Here is a 17761-nt window from a genome sequence, read left to right on the forward strand (position 1 = left end):
AGAAACTACTTATCGAAAATCGATAAAAAATAAAGTAGTAGGCTACTCTGTCTAGAAACTCTCAGAACAATCCCAGCTTGTCAGGAATATAGTATTAATAATAATAAGATAAGAATAAGAATTATCCCACTACTGACCAGCACTCCACCTGCCTCTGAATTTGCCACAGACTCTTCATCACTTCTCTGTCTATATGATCTATAGCTTATTATACCACCCTCAATGTCTTCACATATTGTACAGTTAATATAAAACGCATTAGTAAGTCAAGCACATTTCAGCCACCTCTTTTGACCATTAGGCCCACTCTATGCAACGTCATCAAACAGCGACACGTACCTGTACCATACAGTACGTACTGTATGGTGACATCATTCTACAGATCACAGGTTTCTGCGTTTCATAATAAAACATTGGAAATTATAAGCTATAATTCACACCATGGGCTTACAATGGAGGTCATTCCCTGGAGGAGGGACGTGGTGGTCACGCGTTGATGGTCTGGTGTGTGGGAATTCAGCTTCCTGCATGTTATATGTCGCACATTGCAAAAAGCAGTGCTGAATTAAGTTGTTTGTTTAGCTGCGTTATTTTCTAAATTTGCTATTTTCGAAATTGTTTTATTGACATTTATACACATATACACGCATTACATATTTCTTTGACAGGATGTAATTAAGATTGGACCATTTGTTGTATTTTTTTGCTTTGTTTTGCTGTAGACTTGTTTCTCTATTATGACCACAGATACAGGGGAAAAAAGTCAGAAAACCTATATTTCCTTTTCAGTTGGTCTTTAAAAAATGGAAGAGTCATCGGGAACAGCATTTTATAGAGGAGTGGATGCGAAGCACTATCAATTAGCTAATTGGCTCAGCCCTCTCAGGCCCTAGCAGACGCTTGACAACTGTATACACATAGAAATCACCCCCATCCTTGTGTGAAATGAGTTTGAAGACGTAATTGACTTCTCCTTATACTCGATCAACGATCTTATCTGCCGACCTGTCCTTTCCAATGTCAGCTCTCTCTGACTGGTCCCTCTTGCATCTTTATTACACTTTGTTCTCAAAGTCGGGTCAGGGCACCCTCTGGGGTCCATGGGGGGGTTCCACAGGGTCCCCATGCAGCAAAAAGAGGAATTATTCTAACACAACTCCTGCTTTAGAAATCTTAAATTACGCTCGTATAATTTTATTGCATTTCATTTAGAGATTGGCTGTTTAAAATCTTGACAGATCTCTCACAGGGGTACCTGGTGCAGCGTATTTTCAAATGCCTATTGCAGAGAATAACAAGTTTCATTTCCCTCTATCAGGCACTGTATTATTGTGCTGCATGCGCGCTTCTTTGCAGAAAGACACATCCCTCTGGATGTATTTTGGTTTTGTTCCACTGATTATGTTGACATTTCCACTGTTCATGTTGACATTCATCCCTTGCAGGGACGTGCTTTTCTGTGCGGGGACTTGAAATTGGTTGTGCACTGAGTTGATTGATTGGACCATAAAAGTGTCAAACTTGTTATGTGCTCGTTAGTGCTCTGCTCTCTCTAATCAGCTGAAGCATCAAAGAGCTGCCTGTTTGATGCCTGTACTGTCATAGAGCATAGGGTGTTGTACATACATGCACGCACACACACACACACACACACACACACACACACACACACACACACACACACACACACACACACACACACACACACACACACACACACACACACACACACACACTTGCCTATGCCTTTTAGTTAAATTGTGGAAATAGTTTGAATATTAAGCCTAAAAAGCAGTGCAAAATGCACATTCTCCCCCCTAGTGCCGAGCTGCATGCTACTGAAAGCCAACGCTGCTTTTAATTGGGGCTGTAGGTTGTCGCCTGATCTCAGATGGCCCCCGGTCCTCTTTAACCCATTAAGACCCGAGGACGGATTACACAAATTCCGTCTAAATCAGTAGTTCTTCTGACACTTTCAAGATTGTTCAAAATGTTCAAGAATAGCAGATGTACAAGCTTGTATAAGCTTGTACATCTGCTATTTTTGAATAGCCAACGCAAAACAAATCTAACGAGAGTTAACCCGGTGTTAACGGGTTAACTCACTCCTCCATGCCTTTATGGCTCACTGACCGGCATAGCAATCTAAATCCCAATTACACATCGTCACTGGCGTGTGGAAAACCCTGCAGTTGCATGTCCAAAACCATTACTTTTCTGTGTATGGAAAAGACAACAAGGGAAGCCGTGTTCCATTGCGTCCAGTGTAGCTATTATTTAGTCATAAGCTCTTGTTAACACGTCACTGCATAAATATTTAAGAAACTCACATAGACAGACTTCCGAACCACCTTCATGTTTCAAAAATCACAACGTCCACAAGCTCACAATATGCTGCCATGTGACGTGCTGTGAGCTTGCGGATCAGTTATTTTCACTATATATATTTTTTTGTAATGTTTTTTTTAATCATTTTTATCCCACGATTATTTTCACCTATGTGTCAATTATTTAATGTAATCCTGGGCGCTACACTCCATCTGCCAACCTGGTCGAGAGCAATGGACTGACCTCATGCTTCCTTCTATGCATGAGGAGTCCAAGACACCAAGCCTCTTCTTATCACCTGACAGGGGGGAGTTTCCCCGGTTGGCCGTAGCACGTGGAAGGAACATGTTATTCCAACCAGTTCCTTTCCCCTCCATGCATCAGGTGCCCCGCCCAGCTCATGGGGGTTTGTGGGTTGGTTTGTTGTGGCATAGACGTCAGTGCAGTGCATCACTTCCCCAAATTACGGAGTGCATCAAGGTTCAAACTTCACCATGCGACATACGCTGTTGTCGCTGTGGCCGCTGGGAGCGTGTTCTCTCCTCCACGTCATCAGCGCCCATACTGTAGGTGGGGTTGGTGAAAGGGCCTTTCTTCTTGGGGTTTGCATGTTCTCCCTGTGTCCCCTAGGGTAGGTACCCTCACAAAAAACATGCATTAATCCTGGTCTCTAATACTCTATACTGCCTCCCCCTGACCAGTCGGGGTGCCTGATGTAGGGCAAAGGAACTGATTGGAATTCCATGACCTGCCAGGGAAGAGCTCAGCCAGTGGTGGTTTCTCCTCATTTGCTTTGCTGCCTCGTACTGTCTTGCCAGGGCCCTGAAGCTGCTGCCACAGTTTGTGGATCTTTTCTGGGTCTGATTGCCTCTCTGTTCCGTAGGTGATGATGATTGTGTCATAGTCTGAAGCCGTCTGTCAACATCCCCTTTTGCTGTTGATTTGATGATTCTGCCTGAATTGGTGCCCCACTTTGATACGATGCTGTTGAACTACTTTGCTGGAAGCTGGAGGATCACTTAGGCTTAGGGGTTCTGAGCTCTGTGGGGTGTCTCCCGGCCGGGCTCCTCCGTCGTCTCACTGGGTCCTGTGTGCCGTGTTGCACTCTCCTGCACCAAGCATTTCATTTGGCCCTGATGGATCTTTAGGCCGTGCTCGTTCTTGCAGATCTTGCCGGAATGCATCTTTTTATATTTATATAGTTCAGAGCGAAAACATTCATCACAAAGATACAACAAATTGTCAGTATGGAGAGTGAAAGAGATTAGGCCATCACTTCAACTGTGAACTTGTGCTTTTTTCCGCATGCAGTTTGTGTGTGTGTGTGTGTGTGTGTGTGTGTGTGTGTGTGTGTGTGTGTGTGCGTGGTGGTGGGTGTGTGTGGGTGCACGCGACAACGCTTGGGGGCCGTGTGATGGACGAACTAATTAGAAACAACATAAGAAAGATGCACATCTGTAAGCCTTCATGTCGTGTTTTAATATTATTTGTTGCTGTGTGTGTGTGTGTTTTCATGTGAGTGTTGTATGCGTGTGTGGCCTGAACATGTGCTTGTATGGTACGATGGTGTGCGTGTCACGTGTATGAGTTGTGTACAGAAATGTTTACATGCAGGCATGTAGTCAGTTAATTAATTAGTTGCATCAGAGACTCCAAAGCTATTATGCTAAGATGATTAGGTTTGTTCTCATGTTCGTGCTAATGCACGTTTCCCTCGCAGCATCACCACAGCTGTAATGAAGCTCACTCTCATTAGCGCTGTGGTCATTACTGAAAAAAATAAAAAGACCATTTATCATATAGACTACAAATATTACATGCAACATTGTTACATACTGTAGGATTAGTTCACAGGGGAGCAACAGCTAATGCATGGCTCAACTGAATAGTTTTCCCATTCCATTAAATGTGTCAAACTATTAATGAAGATCCCTCCAGATATAGTAAATGATAAAACAGACAGTAACTTTGGTAATATGTGATTGCTTCCATGTTTGAATGAAATGTTGGTTGTTTGCTAGACTGTCTTAAGGACTTATTATGAGGCAATATTCGTGTAACAGATTTCAACAAGGCAATTCAAAGTGCTTTACATTAAACATTAAGGCTTAATGCATTACGCTGTTAACACGCAGAGCATTAAGAAAGTACTAAATAAACACATTATAAGAGGACATTTAAATACAATAAAAAAGTGCTAAATAATAAATAAATAAAAGTGGAACCATAAAGGAAAATAATTACGGTGCAGAAGAAAGTATTATGGCACTGGCAAACGGAAAGGTCTTTAGCTTTTATTAAATAGAACAGTGTTGTGGGAGACATTTCTGGAGGTTTGTTCCAGATATGTCTGAATGTGTTGCTTCTCCACTAGGTGGAAAGTAACTACCCGTAAATACATTTTGTATACTTTTACTGCTACTTCACTACACCTTAGAGACAAATATTGTACTTTTACTCCATTACAATTATTATAAAGCATACATTAACCAACCACTTCAGCCCCATATACATTTTAGCCATTTGAATGTAGCCAATCTACAAGCTCACAATGTGTCGCCACATTGTGAGCATTTTAAATCTTGTAAATCTGCTATTTTCAAAATATGTTTATACATTATATTATGTATTATATACATTTGAAAACTTGGGGACATTCTGCATAATGAGTACTTGGTACTTTAGGCACATTTGGATTCTAATACTATTGTACACCTACATTTTTTATTCCGGACTTTTCCTTGTAACAAAGTATGTCTACTTTGCAGTATTGATACTCAATAAAATAAAATGTGAATACTTTCCACCATTGCGTCTCCATGTTTAGTATTCTGGAGAGAGAAAGCAGACACGTCCCAGATGACCTGAGAGGACTGGATGGTTCATGATATCGCATTAGATCAGAGACGTGTTTAGGCTCTGAGTCTAAACCATTCAATACTTTAAACGCCAACAGCAGTATGTTGAAATGAGTGTATTTGACGGACAGGGGGCCAGTGTAAAGATAAAAAAGTTGTGATATAATATAATGCACTTTCTTGGTGATTTGACGAGCAGCCTTTTAAATCAACTGCAGCAGTCTGATTGATTTATTTAGGGAGAACTGTAAAGGCAACGTCTCCACCAGGCTAGGTCAGGTTATTGTGGCCTAATTGTGGCGCTATAATTGGCCAATGGGAAAAGGGTGCCATTTCTTCTCATGCCTTGGATGGAAATTGGACATTCAAATTCATTCGACTTTTGAGATTTTGTTCCAAAAATGTGTTTTGCAAAAATCCACCTGTTGGTGGCACTATAACAGGCCAATGTGAAAAGGCTAGAATGTATTCCTCAGTAGGAAAGTGCGTGAAAATGTTCACATACAAACAGGTAGGATCCAGGCTAGAAGATTTGGGGCAGATGATCGTCGTTGGCATCCAGGGAGAGTGTGTGCAAAGTTTGGCATCGACCGGGCCAACTGTGGCGGAGATTAGCTGTACAACACAGACACGGACGGACAGAGTGAAAAATATAATCTCCGCCATGCCTTCGGCCTGGTGGAGACAATGAGATGGCTATAGTTAGTCTCAAGAGATGAGATTGAACATTTGATGAAAAACAAATACTGAGCTATGGGCAGTATAGTCAAGTCTATTTAAGCTCAATGCACGGTGTTAGTTTTCTCCTAATCTTGCTGAGACATAAATCCTATAATCCTTTATACATTTGTAAAGTGATATTAGGCTGAACAAAAGGACCAAGGCACTCTGGTTGCAGTCAGGTATAAAAGGCCTTTATTTAAATGGATCGGCAAAGACCATTATAAAACCACCTGTTATTAGGCTGTCTTTGTAGGCCTAATTGTGTTGTACATTTGGCTGCAAATTTAGCTACAGCAAGATATATGGCTTGTTTTGTGGTTTTGAATAACATCACCAATCAAAGCTGAGCACTGCTCTAATTGGCCTTCCACGGCTCCAAAAACGACTTGAGTTTTGTTTAACTGAAGCAAATTCTGGCATGTTCAATCGTCGGTTATTCAGACTAATAACAGTTTAAGTCCAAATTTTATTCTGACCCTTCCACGAAAAAGCCTATAGTTGTCCTGACCCCTTATCCATCATTTATACATTATGGATAATTAGTGTGGACTTAAACTGTTATTTGTCTATAGTACTCGACATTTGTGTCAAGTGTCATATGATTCAAACTACAGTAATTGATTATATGATTCAAACTAATAACACAGTTTCCCATTTAGTAATAATATTACTAAATCATACCACTGTGTATAAGTGGATGCCATTGATGACATTAGCAGTCTCAGTGTTGTGGTTGAACATTTGGGTTGTTCAATGCCATTGTTTGGTGCCAAGAACTTGTTCAGTTGTTGAAAGCTTTTTTCAATTATTTTACTTAAAAAACAGGAGGTGATACGGGCCATGATATAGTTGTTTATTAGTGTCTTGATACTGCAATTTTCAGGGCCTGCGGGAAGCAACCCGAGAAAAGAGATGTGTTGACAGTTTACAAAAGATCTGAGGTCAAATTTCGAAACATTGTTTGAAAAAGTATCTTGGTGGAAAATGAAGGCATGCAGGAGGAGAATTCCATCTGTTCTATGTAATGTCCATTATGTTTTTGTTGATCGGTTGAAATTGTGCTGTGATATTTTAATTTAGTTTTAAGTGGACACGTGTACAGTAGGCCTATTATATCCAGCCTCTGGCTATGCGTAACCCGCTATACATATATATATATATATATATATATCTCCGCCGCGGGACGAGTTGGGGATGCGGGCGGCGGTTTCACCTGTATCTGCGGCGGCAGGTGCAGGTGGCGCGGCCTTGTATTCCTTGACAGCCAGCGGCGGTGAGTACCACACAACCATCGGGACAGACTCACTGTTTCCCACTAAACAAAAACTAAAGGGACTAAACCCAGCCATCAAGAAACAGGACTCCCCTACCCGTGGTCAGGTAGATTCCGGAGTTCACCACCACCTCCCTATGGTGATGGCATTTCAGAAGGGCGCTTCCTGCCCATTGGCATTTGCATTTCATGGTCATTTCCTTCGTCATCGAGGGAAATGTTGCCAGGACGCAACGCGGACCATATCTGATGAAACACTGGGGGCACAGTAGTACCCGACAACCTCTCGGACCTTCTCTCGGTCCCAAGGTTCCTTCCTGTTCGTCAGAGGCTCGGGAGGTACCTCCGGGGACTATAGCCGGTTTCTCCCCTGCTATTCCCCTCCACCTGTGCCTGTGCCACCTTTGTGTGGCATAGGGCGCAATTCAGGTAGGCATCTTTTCGGCTGACATTAAACCAAGCAATGAACTCCCGGTCCATGCCGGTTTCTGGCATATAGCCACCCATAGCCCTCTCGGCTCTCCTCGTGCATTTACCCATAAAGATCTCCTCGCCGCTCGGTCCAGTAGCCATGCATAGCAGAACCCTCTGTCTCGCGCAATCTAATGCAAAGGGCAGTACCACTGCCCCCGCCTCCTCTGAAGGGACGGTGCTTGCACCAGCCCATGAGAAGGCAGACAGAATCCCTTCTGCCTCTCTCATAGAGGAAGCGAGGCTGTGTGCCCCGGCATTAGAACTCTCTGCCATGATATCACTACGGTCTTAAGGTGAAGTGGTCTTTCGAACCTGGTCTATGTGTACTACACCAAAATTCTCTAAGATCAGTCTGTGTGGTCCTAACACCTCTCGGACGGTGTCTGCACCCTCACACTTGGGTGCTGGATTCCCAGGAAGGGTCTTTCGATGTACCCAGACCGTCTCGCCTGGAAGGAAAAGAGGAGAGATGTCATTAGTGCCAGGCACAAATCTCTTGGCCTCCCTTCCCAGGTTTACGGTACTGTGTAGATCTACTAGGCAATGAGGCTCATCCCAACAAGCCTCATAGCCGTGCTTCACAATGAACTCTTTAGCCTCTCTTACTGCTCTTTCAGCCACCCCATTGGTGCTAGGCATGTAAGGGACAGAGTATTCGACTTCCACTCCTCTGTTCTCAAGGAGGGACACCACACTCTCGTGTTTGAAATATGTGGCATTGTCCATTCTCATGGACTCGACTTTTGGTTCCTCTGACAAGAACCTTCCCACTGCATCGGCGATCTGCACGCCGGTGGTGGCAGACAACGGAGAAATCCGTATCTGTCCTGGTCCATTGTCAGCGATTACCAGTCCATACCTCCTCCCCTGGCCTTGGGGACTATGATGTCATGCTTTTTGAGGTACATCAGCATCCTCTTGGAGCCTACATGACCCAGTGCGATATGGATCTGCGTTAAAATTCGATCGGCCTCCGCCTCAGGTACCTGAAGGACTCTTCCTTCAGTCCACCCGGCAGGCCCCACTATTTTAAGAGCCTTCACTTGGGCTGCAGTATTCCCGTTTCTGGCCTGGGCCAATGAATCTACTGTCCGGTTCCCGTCGAACCAGAACCCTGTTTCGTCCGTGTGGCTCTTAACCTTTTTCCACCGCAACTCGGTCCCACAGGACTGTTCGGTGATCAGCGCCCATAGCTCATTATGCGCCATAGGCTTCCCGGTGGTGGTCTGGAATTCTCTGGCTTGCCAGAATTCTAGTTCACAGGTCCCCCCTCTGTAACAGTAGTCACTGTCCGTGATTATCGTCACGACGGGGAGCCTGCGTCTCCGGCATTCTAATAATCCTTCTAGAATGCCTAGGACTTCTGCCGTTTGGGCAGACCCCACTACCCATCCTGAGTTCCTCTTATGGGTTTTAACCCTGGGATCCGCTCCTTCGGGGTCTTTGCACTCTTGCAAGACATACGCCCACTTGGAGCGCTCTCCGTCATCTCGCTGATGGCTCCCATCAGTGAACAAGAACCAGTTGCATGTACGCACTGGTTTTGCAGCTTTTTCCTTCTGTTCACATGGCACCTTGTGTCCATGAGTCAGGAATTTGACCTGGGGATCAGTGAGCAGCATCGCCCACTCTCCCCAGCGACTAGTCACTGCTCGGGATCCCTTTATGGTTCCCTTAGAGGCATGCTGCAACGCCTCATGTTCGGTTATCACCACTAGATCCTGGTTTTGAGCCAGGTCTTTCAGTGGATGATAGAACTTCCATATTCCACACAGAGTCTGCTCCTCTTGCGTGAACTTCAACTCTGTGTTGGAGAATTTCATGGATAGGTAGAGGCAGGGTTTCTGGCTCTTCCTGTTCCGACATTCCAACGACAGTCCCCCCATCGATCTCGTGGGGTGGACTTCGAGGGATCGTTCGGGCATCCGTTTCTCAAGATCCCGACTTTCGTTAAGGACGTGGGCCTGGAATATCGCTTCCGCGCAGTCTGGGATCGGCACGTGCCTGTCCTTGGGGCTTTTCTGGCCTATAGCCTGTCCCTTCAGCTTATGCAGTGGTGCTGCATGCTGTGCATAGGCCGGTACGTGAGTCATGATGTGACCGCATTTCCCCATGACTGAGTCGAGTTGGGACAACAGTCTAGGCTGGACGAGGCCTTTTACTTGGGCCATGTACTCAGCACTAGGCATGCCACGGTTTACCGAATTTCGGTAATACCGCGACAGGAACAGCCACGGTGTTGATACCGTGAGATTTCCGAGCTTACGGTATTTGAATACAGCGTTGGTGGGCGGCGCATGCTGCGCATATGGAAAGCAACACCACTCGCAGAATAAGGCAAAACATTTATTTTCACCACACAGATGCAGTAGATTGAAAAGTTGCTTCCTACCTTTGAGTTAGTGTTGCTGAAAGACACCCAGATCCAATTGTATATTCCATATTTCCATAATGTACTACTAACTAAGTGTGGACTGTCAACACGGAGGCGCACAGTGACAGTTGTGAGCATGCGCAGATTGCACCACCTCTCCTCCAGTGTGTTTTAATATAAATACCGTGGAATACCGAGGTATAGGTTATCAATACCGGCACCGTACCGTACTGTAAAATCTCATACCGTGGCATGCCTAGATTACTGACATAGGAGGGTTTGTTGCCTTTTACAAACGAGGTAGGCTTACGTAAGTGCACTGTTATTATTCTTAGCAACGATGCCTATGAGAACTTGAGAATAAAGACCTGGTTGCAGTTCTCAGTTCCTAATTATAATTACAAAGTCTCTCTTTAAAGATTATGAATGTTGAGATTTGTTTCAAACCACAAAACCATTGCACAATATTCCTTTCTCCTATTATTATTATTATTATTATTATTATTATTATTATTATTATTATTATTATTATTATTATTATTATTATTATTTATTCATTTTTGTGGCATGGCGACCACCATCACTTAGTGGGTGCAATGGCGTTGATAACGTTTGTAATTGTATACTCAATTTTATACTCAAAATAATCGATTCGATTTCAGCGATATACTGTTGCGTGATGATGTATGTGTAGTAGGCTACTCTCAAAGAAAACACATGAATGATCACAGAGAGCAACTTCAGTCACCACTACCGTGGAAATGTTCAGGAGATCATTAAGTCTAGAGTAGTTTGCCCCTTGCTGTGCTCCTTCACATGCATGTCGAGTCAGACAAAGGTATCAAGACACAACACAGTCCTTTACTCCTTTGTCCTGGGTGTTGACAACATGCATGTTAACATCACTAACTATCAATAACAACGACTACAGTCAAAGTCAATATAGATAACAGATTATAGACAGTAGCAAAGTCACATGTTGAACACGAAAAGCCAAATAGCATATTTCCCATTTATAAACATACAAATGTTTGTGAATATAACATTAAGTCACATGCTGAATTTGAAAAGCCAAATAGCATATTTCCCATTTATAAACATATATGTGTGTGGATATAGGCTAAGCCTAATTTGTATTTTCAAAACTATCCCAGAGTGCTTTTAAAATAGATAAATCATTTAATTCAAACGTATCCATAATGTATACTATATTGCAAAATAGAAATATCTCTAGGGTCAGAATCACTCAGAGACACTAGCTGAATATTCAGTGGAGAAACAGAATAACCCAATTCTCCCATTATCAACACAGATGATGGCTTTTATTATTTTCTTTTACCATTTCTTATCTATAAAAGCGACTCCTCCTTATTCAAGTTCCCCTTCAGCCGCCAAGCAGTTTGACTCACTGACACTTGACTGTGAATAGCTGTGGAGAGACACAAACGCTTGTGTGAAAGCTGAAAGCGTTTCTATCTCGTTATGGCATCCATCGCCCAACCCCAGCCGCCAGCCCCCGCTCCCACACCCCTCCTCTCGCTATACTCGCTTTTTCAATTTTTTCTTTCAATTGATAAATACATTTTTTTAAAGACGTGGTGGTTGGCTTTAAAATCCATAACATGCCCCTCTGCTTGCTCTCCCCCACTCCACGAAACCCAACAAGTGCACAGATGGAATGAGAGTGAGTTTGTGTGAGAGCCATGAAAGCCCCTTTGAAAGTGTTTCAGTGTAAATACACACTCAGGGAGCGCTGTGTCGCGGGTCACGCATGGAGCTCGCCTGTATAAGCTCCAGACTCGGCACCTGCAGAAGTTAAGCTTCATCTATACTGGATTTACTGGAGTGTTTTCTTCAGCCAGACATGCATAATTCACTCCCTTTAACACCAGAGACAGGCTTATAGTAGGCTACGTATCAGTGCACCCACCGGTGGTGGAAGAGGTACTCAGTATAAATGTAGAAAATACTCTGTTATAATGTAAAAACCCTGTGTTAAAGTTTTTCCTTGCGTAAAAGTGAAAAAGTATCAGCATAAATATTCTTACCGAGTTCAAAAATAGCACACCTAGAGTACATGCAAACTCATGACGTGTCATGTCGCAAAGCACCACTGATGTGCATTGAGAGATTGTAGACGTGGCTATTTCTGAATACTGAATAGCCATACATAGGCCTTAATGTAGCCTACAATAGCCTATGTGTTGTAATGATAATCAAAATCTACACATTAACGTACGGAAAACCTACAATATTTGCCTCACAGACGTAGCATGGAGAAGTATTGGAAAATAGAAATACGCAGGTAAAGCAAATTTAACTTAACCCATTTAGGATTCTAATGCCTTCCAAATGCCTTCTAAATACTAAACTAAGTATTCTGAAAACGTTCAAATATTAATAAAAAATTTACAAAAATGTTATGCTGCTAATAATGTGGGCCTACATAGCAATAAGAACCCCAAAAGGTGTCCTGAAGGGGTATAACACCAAAAGGGGTTTCCATCCTGTACAGTGAAGGCTGGTACTTAACACTTACTTTCCACCAGTGGGTCGGACGTTTTTCTTCCTTTTTCTTTACAGCCAGACATGCATAATTCACTCTCTCTTTAAGATCAGAGCCTGGCTTACAGTAACGGTATAGTATCAGTGTAAATAACCGCATAAGGAAACTGCAGCCTGCAAGATAGCGATGTGGAAGCTGGGAAGTTACGGTGGAGAAGCTTGGTGCAATTTACATTCTAATGTCCTCACCATTCACTCCCTCGCTCTGCATCTGTCTTATATATCAGAACGACAACAGCCTTTACTCGTCAAAAGCAGTGATCTTTTCTATATGCAGATTGGGTGTCCCCCGCAAATGTCTTGTTGAGACAGTCATGTGAGTCCTTAACCCATTAGAACAGTAAAGCATCCATGTCATTTTAGATTGTAGCCATAGCAACAGACGTTTTTCAGACAATTGTTAGGATTTAGAACAGTGGCTTAGAACATTGGTTTCTTGCTTTTGTAAAACACATTTTTCGATATTACTACTCCAGATTCTGTCCAAAAATCCCGCAAATTGTATCTCTATAGTCATGTGTTCAAGACGGATCTGTCCGATATTTCGTATTCCATCCAATTTGGCTAACATTGGCTTTCAAAGTTTGCAGGATTGGCCCGTCTTGAACAAAAAGCCTCAAATCATGAACGCAGTGTGCAATTTACGGGAAATCTTTCACAGACTTTCCTACTAGGCTGAGGAATATATGAAATTCCACCCTTTTCACATTATCCTGTTATAGCGTCACCAGGAGGACACAACCTGACCTGCCCTGGTGGAGACCTGTGCCCCAAGGGGCACTTTGTTTGTTTGTCTTTATTTCAACATGTTAACGTTTTCAAACTTTTCCCCCATTTTAATTGTGCCCTGGACCACACTGGTTGAGAAACAGTGATTTATCTTACGGGGTTGGATCAGGTGGGACATTCAATTCCCCCCTCAGCATAAAGTCTGCCTGCTCTCTCCTCACGCCATTTTTTGTTGTTATTGTTTTTAGCAATTCATGAGGTCTGCTCAAACCAGAACCTGTTCACTGTGCTATATATTTTGGCAAAAAGTCCAGAAAGCTACAGTAATGAGACTCTTTATCTGAGCTGACTATTTGTCCAAAACTTAATTCAGTGCCTCGAGCTATTTCATAAATACACTAGTCTCCACATTAACATAATTGCCCTTTTATAAGGCCAACGTGGAGCCAAAGCTAAGTCATGCACCAGTCACCATGTGCTAGGGCGGTGGAAGGCGCATACATTTCATATTTTAACACTGCTTTGCATTGTTTCTTATTTTGGAGCTGTAAGGATTCATCACTGATGATAACATCTGTGGGAGTAGGGGCTCGCTTTTTTTGTGCCGTTTCATTTTCCGCCATGCTTCACTGCTAGTATGAGATTCTGACAGCGTAGCCCTGAAGGCACAGTCTATTCCCCAAAAGAATCATCTTTTAGGGGGAGTTTGAATGATCAGAGGCGATATTCATTCTTTTTAGAGCCCCACTGATGTAGCAGTATCGGTTTGGCTCATATACTGGGCATTATTCGACTCTATTTATTACATCAGTGTTGACAATTATGCAGCCGATGTGTCTTGTTTTTCACCCTTTTAACGACATTTTAGAGAATTCTGTACTGTAAGCTCACAATATGTCACGTGAGCTTGTAGATCAGCTATAAAGATAATAATTTTTAAGTGGTTAAATAAAATGAAATAAACCTTGTGTTCTTATTTAAAAATGTACTTGTTTGCTTGTTCATGGTATTATCATAACATTTTTTTTTTTCACTTTTTGTTTTGCAAAATGTCAGTCAAAACATCAGGTCTAGGACCAAAAAAGCTGGCATTGGGGTCTCAGTGTCTAATTATTTAGCTCCATATTCCATCTGCCAGCCTTGGAGAACAATTTGTCTGCAAAAAATAAAATAAAAAATGATTTGATTCAGCCATCAAACAGCACCTCTGTATTCCGTCTTCCTTCTGCAAGAACATGTTGCGGAGTCTTCATTTAAAGCAGTGAACAATAATCAAACAAACAAACATAGGCTACTGTACTGTACGGAATGTTTGGCTAAATGAAAAGAACAAAAATAACACAGCCCAATCAAAAAGGGACACGCGGCATCTGTGCTATAATTAGCCTAACTAATTGTTGCACAACAGCACAGTGCTTACAACATGCTTGTGTCTGCGTAATATGCCTGTGAGCATTCCAAATGGAGGCTTGTGCAGCTCCAATGGCAGTCTGTGTTGTAAAGTAAATGTATTTCTCTAAACAGGGGGTTTTGTGAGCAATAGGTAACCCAGGAGTGAAATCTGCAATACAGCTCAAAGTTGGCCTGAGAGGAAAAAACACTGCATTCTACAACAGAGCAACACTTTCAGAAATGCAAGGCAAGCAAGTTCTCATTTCATTCTTTCCTCAGAAAGTCTAACCCAACTAATCCATATGTCTCTCTGCCTTGCAATCTTTGGGTTCTGTCTGCTCAGGTGGGCAGGCGCAGTATAGCTCCACACTCTTGACAGGGTTGATATATCGCTGCTGCCGGAGAAACCTCCTATTTCCATATTCTGACTTTTGGTGTTTTTTCGTAAAATAATGCTCTATACTTGATCGTATACTTATTCGTAAAATAATGCTCTATACTTGATCGTATACTTATTCGTAAAATAATGCTCTATACTTGATCGTATACTTATTCGTAAAATAATGCTCTATACTTGATCGTATACTTATTCGTAAAATAATGCTCTATACTTGATCGTATACTTGATCGTATATAACATGATGCTCTATACTTGATCGTCACACAAAAGCATCAAAAGTAGCAGATTAGATTTTTTATGAAGCAACACATTTTGAGCTTGTAAATCTGCTATTTTGCTATGTTTGAATATGAATCCTGAAAAGTAACCGTTAATATAAGGTTTCCACCCAACAGAGACAATATTATACAGGTTCACATCAAAACTCAGAATATCATTCAAATCTTAAAGGTATATTCAGTGATTTCACTTCATTCAAAAATCACTTCTTTTTGTGTTTTGTTGTGATAATCCTCCCTACTATAGAGTGTGCTTGCTGGCCATATAATGAGTTCCTCCCTGTCCCCAGTTAACCCCTGGGGTAAAAAAACCTTCGTTTTTGGCTAGGTGCCCCGGCCTTCATCCAATCAGGATAGAGAGGGCCCTTCCGCCAATCATGATCGAGCGGGAGCGGGCCTTGGTGTGTGCTGTTGGCCTGTTGCGTCTCCCGCCACTGTAGTGCGTGCATGTGCACATCTTGTTACGGGGGCAGACCAGGGTTTTTCCAAATCACCCAAATCACTGAATGGGTGAATGCCTTTAAATTTATCACATGAGCCCTAATAGCATCTCTATTCTGTGCATGTCCTAATAGGTGAACACTCTGCAAAAATAACATGCAATGAAAGTTGAAGGACATTCTGCAATTATAAGCATTATAATCGAACATTCCGCGAAATTAGAAGAGCATTATAATGGAACATTCTGCTAGGATATCAGGTGAAATTGTAAGAACATTTGGCATAAAAATGGCCAAACTACAAGCTCAGCTGCATCTCCCATGCAGCTTTCGGACCAGAAAGGCTTCACGAGGACATGTTTAAATAATTATGTTCCTGCTGTCTTGTTTGTTCAAGTAACCCACAGAACACCGGAAGACTTGACAGCGGCGCTTTGATCTTACATGCTTATTAATTCAATCTACTGCTGTGTCTAGTGTTGAGCATCGCCCGCTAGCTGGGAGTCTGAAGCCTCGACTCGGCAGACTCCAACCCCTGGAGCACTTGCCGTTCCTTGTATCACTTCTTGTTGGCTAGTATCATTTGTTTTTGTTTTTTGATAGAAAATAGAGCAAAAATTGCAGATCTAGAAGCTCACACAAACGATGTGAGGCATTGTGAGCTTGGCGATCAGTTATTTTCACTATCTGCTATATCTCTCTTTTTTAAAAACATTTCACAATATAGGGGATGATTAACCATAGGATATGGCTATTTGTTTGGACATTTATCATTTGTCATTGTAGTGCGTGTGTGTGTGCATGTGTTGTGCTGGAGACATGCTGACATGATATGGTGAGACAGTGACTCACTTCCTTGTCCTGGAAAGGTTTTTCGAACCCCTGCACGGCGAACATGTTATGTGAATCACAGAGGGAGAAGTGCTTTGCTTTAAAGAAAGAAAGTTATTCCTTTATTTTTCATTACATCTTTGACCATGTCATTATTTTCACTATGTACATATTGTCTTGCACACGAGTTAGGGTGAAAATCGAAAAACCATGGAACCAAATTAAAACGTTTTTTCTTTTAATTTGGCTGGAGAGCACGCCACAAAGATACCACTTGTCCCACAGGTATTGGGGGACTCCTCTGTGACACTGATGTTACGGTACTAAGGTAGCTTATAACTGCATTGAAAACCACACAACTTGTAATACCAGATTCCCCAAAAACGGCATATAAAAACATCTGAATGACACGCTATGTAACACAAAGCATTTGTTTTTCCCATTATCAGCAGCAGCAGCAATGAAAACCGATTTTACACTCTGTGGACTGTGGATACAACAAACATTCACTGTCCTTCAGTACTGTGCCAGTGATGCTGTGACAGGAGTTGCCACTGTCAAAACATTGGACATGGATCGAAGAGAGTCCGTGTTGATAAGGAATCTACCAGCTGCTAAATATAGACACCTGGTAAATATAGTATTAAATCTAAACCTAATAAATACCTTTGGGTTTACCAGGTGCCATGTTTACCAGCAGTAGTGCACAGTTATTTTCACATGTAGTGATATATTTTGTAAATTATAATTTGTACTGAATACTAATGTGTTCTTAAAAGCATGTACTTAAAAGTAAGTGTTCCATCAATCAAACTAACAGAAGTAATCGTCTGTGGGGAAGCAGAGGTCCCACAAAACGTGTGGAAATAGGAATCAGCCCACAACGCCATGAGTTTGATGGCATCTGTAGTGATAACGGCGCCGGGTGGGTGTTTACCCATCCCACAACTGCTGCTGAGTGTCTGTAGCTGCAATGTTTATTCGAAACAAAGTGCTCTGATGATTCCCCTCCCCCCAACACCCTTCTGGAGAATGTGGGCAACTCTTCATTATCACTCTTCATCATCATCATGGTGGAACTGTCGTTCACGTTTAT

This window comes from Protomyctophum parallelum (genome assembly GCF_964188405.1).
Source record: "Protomyctophum parallelum genome assembly, chromosome: 19".
In the NCBI taxonomy this organism is placed as follows: Eukaryota; Metazoa; Chordata; class Actinopteri; order Myctophiformes; family Myctophidae; genus Protomyctophum; species Protomyctophum parallelum.